The 10,639-nt window shown below is 39.0% G+C and overlaps 1 long non-coding RNA gene across 1 annotated transcript; it reads right to left on the bottom strand.

The window, feature by feature from the left end:
• Positions 1 to 3,867: 3,867 nt before the first annotated feature.
• On the bottom strand, positions 3,868 to 4,462 carry LOC106090327 (uncharacterized). The gene is made up of 3 exons (XR_001221805.2): positions 4,329 to 4,462; positions 4,021 to 4,248; positions 3,868 to 3,948 (listed from the first exon to the last, which is right to left on the bottom strand). It is a non-coding gene; the product is annotated as an uncharacterized LOC106090327 (long non-coding RNA).
• Between the last annotated feature and the right edge of the window lie 6,177 nt (positions 4,463 to 10,639).

Here is a 10,639-nt window from a genome sequence, read left to right as displayed (position 1 = left end):
GTTTCTGCAGATAAGTCTCCATCATTGTAAGGCTGCTTCGGCGGCACTAAAGGTCCTTCTGATGGCAGGAGGATTTGACATGGTTCTTATTCAGGAGCAATGGGTGTGTGGTGGAGTCATTCGTGAACTTAGTCTCATTACCGGCTGGCTTCCCTATATATGACACACAATAAAACTTACTATACCAAACGCCATCTAGGCTAAAGAAGATTCTGTCCTCGAAACTTATTACGGTGGGATATAAAGGGTGATTTTTTTGAGGTTAGGATTTTCATGCATTAGTATTTGACAGATCACGTGGGATTTCAGACATGGTGTCAAAGAGAAAGATGCTCAGTATGCTTTGACATTTCATCATGAATAGACTTACTAACGAGCAACGCTTGCAAATCATTGAATTTTATTACCAAAATCAGTGTTCGGTTCGAAATGTGTTCATTCACCGTAACGTTGCGTCCAACAGCATCTTTGAAAAAATACGGTCCAATGATTCCACCAGCGTACAAACCACACCAAACAGTGCATTTTTCGGGATGCATGGGCAGTTCTTGAACGGCTTCTGGTTGCTCTTCACTCCAAATGCGGCAATTTTGCTTATTTACGTAGCCATTCAACCAGAAATGAGCCTTATCGCTGAACGGTGAATGAACACATTTCGAACCGAACACTGATTTTGGTAATAAAATTCAATGATTTGCAAGCGTTGCTCGTTAGTAAGTCTATTCATGATGAAATGTCAAAGCATACTGAGCATCTTTCTCTTTGACACCATGTCTGAAATCCCACGTGATCTGTCAAATACTAATGCATGAAAATCCTAACCTCAAAAAATCACCCTCTATTAAGAAGTCAGAAAATGCATGGACAATGTCTAGTAAGGAAACAGTAGAACTAGTCGTTGATACACATTTCCCGGGAAACGCTCCAATGAACAACGTCTCATTAGAAGAGGTTGTCACTCGTCGGAGGTTATTAGGGAAACTGTGTCGGAGCCGAAAATACTTTGGGGATAAAAAGTTTCAACTACTTTAAGTCGCCAGGTCCTGATGATGTATCACCGGTTGAATTACAAGCTGTGTCTGACAGACTGGCACGTCAGCCTATGGAGATATACTCTGATTGCATCAGCATGTCGTATATAGCTGTGGGATGGAAGTACACAAAGTCATTTTCATACAAAAAGCTGGTAAACCATACCATATCAAGGCAAAAGATGTTCGTCCTATTAGACTGTCATTCTTCATGCTGAATACCCTTGAGAGGTTGATAGAAACATATCTTAGGGCAAAAAACCCTCGACTGTCGCCGATCTCTCAACGAGATGGCTGAACAGTGCAATATTATTCTGTTCTGGGTGCCGGGCCACAAAGATATCCCAGGGAATTGTAAAGCGGACGAACGAGACTAGGAACCACCAAATATATTCCACGGGAACTGGAATCTGAGGGTATGAATCGAGCGACATGTAAGCTAAGTTTTGAGGATCAGGTCCGAAAGGCAATGTTTGATAGATGGTCTCAAAGTGGAGTTATGAGAGTGCCAAAACTATGTGGCCTAATCTAGACTTGAAGATGTCTACTGCTTTGCTGTCACTGGCAAGAACGAACGTCTCAGTCATTGCGCCATCATGACAGCTAACTGAATAATCGGAAAACCTGCTGACAGACTGAAAGTTGCTAGTAACGACTTTGGCAGAATCTGTAAGGACGTCGAGGAAGAAGAAACTATAGAACATCTGCTGTGTGTCCCCAACAGGAAGTCAAAACGAGTTCCACTTCAGGTTCTCATTTTTTGAGAAATTGTTTGATTTAGCGGTTATTGGCTGTTTAGAAGTTATTGGGCACTTGAAGGGATCCTGAAGGCATCTTCCTTGAGTGAGTCTGAATGCAGACTTCCACTTTAACCTTACCTTACCTAACCTGACTAGATTAGTATGCCTCCCCCTTCCCCTTACTCTAATTTTCAGAAACGCCAGATCTCGGAGACGGGTGGTGCGATTTAAGCGAAATTTTTTTCGCCCCAAAAATAAAAATTTGGTATCCAAATTTCGGATGGGGTACCTAGGGGGGCCACCCCACCCTTAAACCTACCAAACATATATTTAGACCAATCACGACAATATGGGACTCAAATGAAAGGTATTTAGGATAAGAAAACGTATCTGATATCCAATTGTCGGGCAAAGTGCTAGGGGGACCACCCCAACCCCAAAACACCCCTAAATCGGACATATTTACCGACCATGGCAATATGGGACTCAAATGAAAGGTATTTGTAAGTCCCCCAAACAGGACTTATATACAAGTATTTGAGTGTAGAATTCGAATCTGATATCCAAATATGGAACCAAATTGTTGGGGGACCGACTCTCCCCAAAAACATCCCTCAAAGGGGACAAATTTATGACCATTGCAATATGGGGCTAAAATAAAAGGTCTTTGGGAGTAAAACACGAATCTGATATCAATATTCAGGAAAGTGTCTATGGGGCCACCCCACCCCACAACACCACCCAAATAGGAAGTATTTGCTGACTATTGCAATATGAGTCTCAAATAAGAGGGATTTTAGAGTAGAATACGAATCCGATATAGATTTTCAAGGCCAACTCACTGAGTAGCCACCCAAAACACCCCAAGCCGGTCATATTTGCGGACTATGGAAATATGGGGCTCAAATTAAAGGCATTTGGGAGTAGACCACGAAACTGATATCAAAATTAAGAACCAATTGTGAAGTGGATGTCCCAACACCATAACAACCCCCAAATAGGACGTTTTTGCTCACCAAGACAATTTGGGTCTTAAAGTGAGTGGAACTAAATATTTATAGTTTATAGGGCCAATACCCCAAACCGGACATACATATATGCTGACTTTTGCAATAAGGAGTTCATATGAGATTAGAAAACGAATTTGACATCCAATTTTGAGGCCAATGGCAATATGGGGTTCAAATAAGTGATATATAGATATATGAGAATAGAGCACGTTGCTGATATGTATTCCCGGCTTGGAGTTTGGGGGACTACCCCAATCCCCAAAACTCCCCCTTAATCGGGCATATTTACCGACCATGTCAATGTGCAGCATAAATCAAAGGAAATGGGGGGTAGAGCAAGAATTGATACCCACTTTCGGGACCAATTTTCTAGAGGTCTACCCTTTTCCCAAAATACCCCACAAACAGCAATTTTTCAGCGACCATCGCAATATGGGACTCAAATAAAGGTATTTGGGAGTAGAATACGAATTTGATATCCAAATGCAGGACCATGTATTTAGGGCATCACCGCTTCCCCAAAACACCCCCAATGGGTAAAAATTTTTCGACCATGCCAATATGTGGCTCAAATGAAAAGTATTTAGAAAACGAATTTGATAACCTATTTTGGGGCCATGTGTTTGGGGGGCGCCTCATCCTATAAACTCCCCTAAACCAATGGCAATATGGGGTTTAGATAAATGGTATTTGAAAGAAGAGCACGATGCTGAAATTTTTTAGGGCCAAGTGTTTGGGGGACCACCTCACCGGGCGGAAATAAAGCATTTTAAGAATGGAGTAAACCTATATGGGATTCAGATAAAGGCACTTATATTGTTAAACTATTAGTCAAGCGATATACTATTTTGATAGCACAGTACTACACTAAAAGCTCTTTAATTGTCGAAAATAAATATTCCAAGGAAAATTTTGTTCCATATAAAGTAAAAGAAGGCACAGCGAAGCGGGCCGGGTCTGCTAGTATGTAATTAAAAAAAATCTCACAATTTCTATTCTCCTTTCAAGTTTAAAGTTTACATCTTTGAAAATCTTTTATCTTCACTATGTTTCGTTAAACTTAAACACATTCGTATGATCCTTATAAAGAAAACACGATATCCATATCTTCCTGCAAACTTTAATAATAATGCTTAGTAACTTGGCAATTGTGCCCCTGCTGCAAGGCTAAGTTAAGAAAAAAAATTAAATACGTCGAGAATAAAAGAACATGGTTTTCAATTAAAAAGTTTCACTCACAATCCGTCACACAAACACTTGCTTCACCAACGCCAGCGGAAGTGTCAAACAATACATTTGGTTTAAACTTTTGCAGTTCTTTCCAACAGACAACCGAAACGGATGCTCCCAAGACGACAGAAATCATGAATCAAAGAAATCCCACAAAAGTTTATTGGATAACATGAAAACAATCCGAATTGTGGTTTGAGCATATGATGGCTGACATAATGCTAAGAATCTTCATTTCTAAAACAATGCGTAAGAGGACATTAAGAGGAGTCAAGTGACATGTATGAAAAAAAAAAAAAAACAAGTAAAAAGGTCACCTCGGATATACATATTAATCTCATTACGCCAAGTCCAGTGAGAGCTACACCATCTATGAAACTTTAGCAGGTGTTGAAAACGTATGAAAAAGACTTGAGGGCCTTTGATAAACATCCAAAAAGTTTTCAAGTTTATTCACAAAGATAAAATTATAAAATGATTATTTAAAAATTGATCAGGTTTATTTTCTAAGCTAAAATTGTTCAATTAATATTTAAAAATGTAAATGTAGACCCTTCTACGCTTCCGAACAATTATTTAAACAATGAAAAATCAAAACTAATTTTAAAGTCAAGGCTTGCTTACTCACATAAGGAACAAATGAAAATTAAGCAAAAATTCATTGCAGGCATTGTTACACAATAATAAAAGGTAGCAAAACATCAGAGAAAATTCATCATACCTTGTTAAAATTTAAATAAATAAAAGCATGCCGGGCCGAATTTTGGGAACCTACCACCATGGATTCTGTTAAAAATTTATACAAAATAAATTTAGTTGGAGGACATAATACATACCAAACTTCCGTTAAAACAGCAAAAATTAAAGCTTCTTGGAACCGAACAAGGATGGTCGAAGGACTTCAGTTTATATGGGAGCTGTATCAGGTTATTGACTGATTTTGGCCGCACGTGGCACAGTTGTTGGAAGTCATTACAAAACACTACGTGCAAAATTACAGTCAAATCTGACAGAAATTGTGGTTTGTAAGGGCTCAAGAAGTCAAATCGGGAGATTGGATTGTATGGGAGCTATGTCAGGCTAATTACCCAAAATCTGACGAATATATATATGGGAGCTATATCTAATTCTGAACCGATTTAGAGCAAACTTCTCAGATAATTTGGTAGTCGTCGTGGAAGCGTTGTGCAAAATTTTGGTAAGATTGGCCAAACAATGCGCTTGCAGTGGCTCTTGGGGTGAAGATCTGGCGATATACATATATGACAGCCATATCTAAATCTGGGCCGATTTCTATGAAATACATCAGTAATGTCGAGAGTCATAAGAAAATCCTTCCTGCAAAATTTCGACAGAATCGGTTAACAAATGGGGACTCTTTTTCAATATTTCTCAAAATCAGACGAGCATATATATGAGAGCTATATCTAAATCTGAACCGATTTTAAGCAAACTTCTCAGATATTGTGGTAGTCGTAGAGGAAGGCGTTGTGCAAAATTTTGGCAAAATGGGTCAATAAATGCGCTTGCTATGTCTCTAGAAGTCAACATCGGGTGATATATAAAGGGTGATTTTTTTGAGGTTAGGATTTTCATTCATTAGTATTTGACAGATCACGTGGGATTTCAGACATGGTGTCAAAGAGAAAGATGCTCAGTATGCTTTGACATTTCATCATGAATAGACTTACTAACGAGCAACGCTTGCAAATCATTGAATTTTATTACCAAAATCAATTCAAAGCGTGCTAAGTTCGGCCGGGCCGAATCTTATATACCCTCCATCATGGATCGCATTTGTCGAGCTCTTGCCACGGTATCTCTTTTTAGGCAAACAAAGGATAAAAGAAAAGAATTGCTATGTTGTTGGAATAATATCAAGTTATGGGTCATTTCGGACCATAATTGAACTGTATATTGGAGACCATAGAGAAGTCAATGTGTAAAATTTCAGCCAAATGTAGTAAGAATTGCGCAGTTTAGGGGCTGAAGAAGTAAAATAGGGAGATCGGTTTATAGGGGAGCCGTATTAGACTATAAACCAATTCATGCCATATTCGACACGTATGTTAAAGGTCATGAGAGAAGCCGTTGTACAAAATTTCAACCAAATCGGATAATACTTGCGCCCTTTGGAGGCTCAAGAAGTCAAGATCCCAGATCGGCAGCAATATCAGGTTATGGACCAATTTTAACCACCTTAATACAGTTGTTGGAAGACATAACAACACACGTCAAGCAATATCTCAGCCAAATCGGATAGGAATTGCTCCTTGTAGAGGCTCAAGAAGTCAAGACCTCAGATCGGTTAATATGGCAGCTATATCAGGTTATGGACCTATTTGAACTATTTTTATCACAGTAGTTGAAAGTCATAACAAAACACCGCATGCAAAATTTGAGCCAAATCGGATAATAATTGCTTCCTTTAGTGGCTGAAGAAGTCAAGATCTCAGATCGGTTTATATGGCAGCTATATCAGGTTATGGACCAATTTCAATCATACTCAGCACAGTTGTTGGAAGTCATAATAAAATATTTCATGCAAAAATTCAGCCAAATCTAGTAAGAACAATGCCCTCTAGCGGCTCACGAAATCTTGACTTTTTGAGCCGCTAGAGGGCATTAATCTTAATTCCCAGATCGGTTTATATGGCAGCTATATCAAAACATGGACCGATATAGCCCATTTACAATCCCAACTGACCTACACGGATGGACAGAGAGACAGACGGACGGACAGACAGACAGACAGTCGGACGGACAGACAGACGGACAGACAGACGGATGGACAGAGAGACAGACGGACAGACAGACAGACAGACAGACGGACGGACGGACGGACAGACAGACAGACAGACCGACGGACAGACAGACAGACGGATAGACAGACAGACAGACAGACAGACAGACCGACGGACAGACAGACAGACGGACGGACTGACAGACAGTCGGACTGACGGACGGACGGACAGATAGACGGACGGACATGGCTAGTTGGACTTAAAATGTCATGACGATCAAGAATATATTGGGTTGCCCAAAAAGTAATTGCGGATTTTTCATATAGTCGGCGTTGACAAATTTTTTCACAGCTTGTGACTCTGTAATTGCATTCTTTCTTCTGTCAGTTATCGGCTGTAACTTTTAGCTTGCTTTAGAAAAAAGTGTAAAAAAGTACATTTGATTAAAGTTCATTCTAAGTTTTATTAAAAATGCATTTACTTTCTTCTAAAAAATCCGCAATTACTTTTTGGGCAACCCAATATATACTTTATGGAGTCTTCGATGAATATTTCGATGAGTTACAAACAAAATGACGAAATTAGTATACCCCCACCCTATGGTGAAAGGTATAAAAAGAATCTCATTTAGGGTAGTGTAGTCATCGCAAGATAAGGGGAAGTTCAGATGTTAATGAAATGAGTAAGGAATTATGGAATATTTGTAATTAAGAGAAATAAACCTACCTTAATAAACAAGTTCAGGCAGGAAGCGGTCGATGTTGACTTGGTGTCGAAGAATATCAGCTGAAGTATATGAGTACTGGGAAGTTTTGGACAACTGCTTTGAGAACCATCGCTTCTAATAGAACTAACAATACATTTGCTTCAGTCATGGTTATAACTATGCAGTCGTCAGCCCTCCAATCAACATATGAAAGGCAGATTGGGATAAGTTTCCAAACCGAATCTTGGGTACCAAACATCATAGAGTCTGCAAAAAACAAAAACATACACATATATTAAGTAAGTTTTTATTTGGACTAGTTTGAAGAAAACAAATCGGGTAATGATTAACTCTTCCAGGTATTCAATAAGTTATATTTTGATGAGAGGAAATTAATGTGGGGCTAAATATGCAAATTTTGTCCATGAACATTCCACTTAGGAACAGGGGCAAACATTTCACATATCTAGGAGTGCAGTCCGATTCAAGGTTTAAGTTCAATGATAATGAGATAAGTTTTTAAAGGGCATAGTACCTCACAAATGTTTCCAGCTGAAAATCTTTTCTGATTATCTCGCCAGAATTCGAACCCAGGCGTGCAGCGTCATAGGCGGACATGCTTGCCTGTGAGGTACGGTGGCCTCCAAATGTGGTGGTAAGATGTCATAAGTGAGAAGTTTGGCCCTGTTCCTTCATGGAATGTTTATGGCCAAATTTGGATTTTCAAGATGTCATTAGTGTACTACGCGTACCAAATTTCATCTAAATCAGATAAATACTGAGGAGTATAAAGACCTAATAACCCAAATTCCAAATTAGGGGTTATATCTACTTATTTACCTATCAGGGCGATATTTGGTGTGCTTGTTGGAGTTTATTAAAAATTCGAAGTATTTGTCGTAGGCAGCGATTTATGAAAACTTTGAATTTACGGGTAGTCGCTTGTGTCAAGCTCCAAGTTGTAGAACCATATAACAAAATAGAATTCATACTACTATTGAAGATCCTGATTTTCGTTTTATGTGAGATGTCACCGCATCTCCAAATTTTGTCGAGTTTAAGAAAGCGTTTCTAGCCCTGTTGATACGATTGTGCATGTCTGCTTCTGATCCTCCGTCCGTCCTTTCTTATTTTGCTGCCAAGATAAGAGAAGTTGTGAAAGTCTTCAATGATGTAGTCGTTTATAGTGGGCGATGTCAGATTTGATGTTATTATCCTCATCATTTTGATTTTTGCTATGTTTATTCTCAGGCCTAGTTTAACAGCCTTTTCATTCAGTCGTTCCAGTTTCGCCCTTATGTGCGCCAATCGATGTTCAAAGAGGCATATATCATCCGCGTAGTCAATGCCTCAATGAAGTCGTCAACACCTCAGCGTACCCCATAGGATGCCTCAGCATTAGTTGCCTCTAATAAGGAGTCTACTAAAATTAAAAAGTCGTCAAGTTCAGCCGGGCCGAACTGTAGATACCCAACACCTAGGGTATATAGGTAAACCACCTTTCGTCATAATAAAATGCATAATTGATGTCCCCATAAGAGCTTTATCAAAACATGGTCCGATTTGGACCAAATTCGACACGGCTATTGAGTGGTCTAATAAATACAAGTCATTGTTCAGTTTTGTGGAACAAAATATTGGTGTTTTTGAAACACGCCACAGAAGAAGAATTTTTTAGTTATTGCGTTTAGCAATATAATCGTCCTCCAGTTCTTACAGTGGGTGAGGTCACCCTTCTTTGGGATTGTGTCCATGATCCCCTTCTTCCATTCCGTGGGGACAGCGTTTGTATCCCAGGCCTCCCTGAATTTTTGGGTTGATCGCTAGGTGGGTGAAGCCGTAGATATATCCCTGCGTGGGTTTCGTCGTCGGTTGCTCGTCCTTCGGAACTAAAAAACCGCGCCACCGCTCTAATTGCTGTTCGGGTGTTGTTAATTCCGATCCGTCCTTATCTTTCATTATTGGTCTTATATTGTTGGCGCTCATTTGTTTTACTGACTCGTAGACACCAAACTCGAGAAACCAAATCTAATCTTCTCATTCTACTACATCTTAGTAAAGAATAGTTTCGCCAAAGGCTATTGAATAGATGGCAAAATGTACGCCGCCCGTATTTCAACAAAGGTTGTAATTTTGATTTAGGAGTAAAGTTAAATTGGCTAACAAATTTAAGTCCAAACTAATGAAGCACACCACGAATATATTTATTTACTTAATTTTGTGCTAATGCTTTTTTTTTACTTCCTACAAAGAAGGCAAATAAAACAAAAATGCGCAGTTTATTCTGAGATTGTAATGCCCATTTTTTATTGGGAAAGAAACTTAGTTATAGAAAACTTCAATAATTCCAGGAATATTTTGTTATGATGCCTAATACATTAAGCTTTTGAAAAACTTTTTTCTGTGTTAAGAGGATATAGCTAAATTATTATTCATTAACCAAGCAAATCGGAATCATAGATATCGTTGCAACATGATATCTTTAAGCAATATTAACTAAAAACAAGTAAACGAGTGCCAAGTTCGGCCGGGCCGAATCCTACATACCCTCCATCATGGAACGGATTTGTCGAGTTCTTTTCCCGATATTTGTTTTTAGGCAAGGCCGAAGTTTGTATACCCACCACCTCGGGAATATGTGTAAATCCCATTTCGTCACAACCCAGTGAAAATTGGATAACTTCAGCAACCAAATTCGGCACGGACATTGTGTGGCCTAATATATATGTCACTATTCAATTTTATAGAACAAAATAATGGTATTTTTGGCAGATTTATCCAATTATAAACCGATCTGAACCATATTAAGGTCGGATATCGTGAGGCTCAGAAAAACTCACTATTTCAAATTTCAGCGAAATCGGGTAATAAATAATGCTTTCGATCGGTCTATATGGCAGCTATATCTAAATATAGTCCGATCCGATTCATATTTAGGTCGAATGTTGGGAGGTCTTAACCTACTCACGGTTTCAAATTTCAGAGAAATCTGGTAATATATAAAGCATTTATTGGCTTCAGACCCCCTATCGACAGATCGGCCTATATGGCAGCTATATCTAAATGTGGTCCGATCTGAACCATATTTAGGTCGGGTATAAGGAGGCTAGAAATAACTGACTGTTTCAAATTTTAGCGAAATCGGTTAAAAAATAAAGCTTTTGTGGGCCTCAGACCC

This window comes from Stomoxys calcitrans, chromosome 2 (assembly GCF_963082655.1).
Source record: "Stomoxys calcitrans chromosome 2, idStoCalc2.1, whole genome shotgun sequence".
Classification (NCBI taxonomy): domain Eukaryota; kingdom Metazoa; phylum Arthropoda; class Insecta; order Diptera; family Muscidae; genus Stomoxys; species Stomoxys calcitrans.
This window is presented reverse-complemented; position numbering and strand designations above follow the sequence as displayed.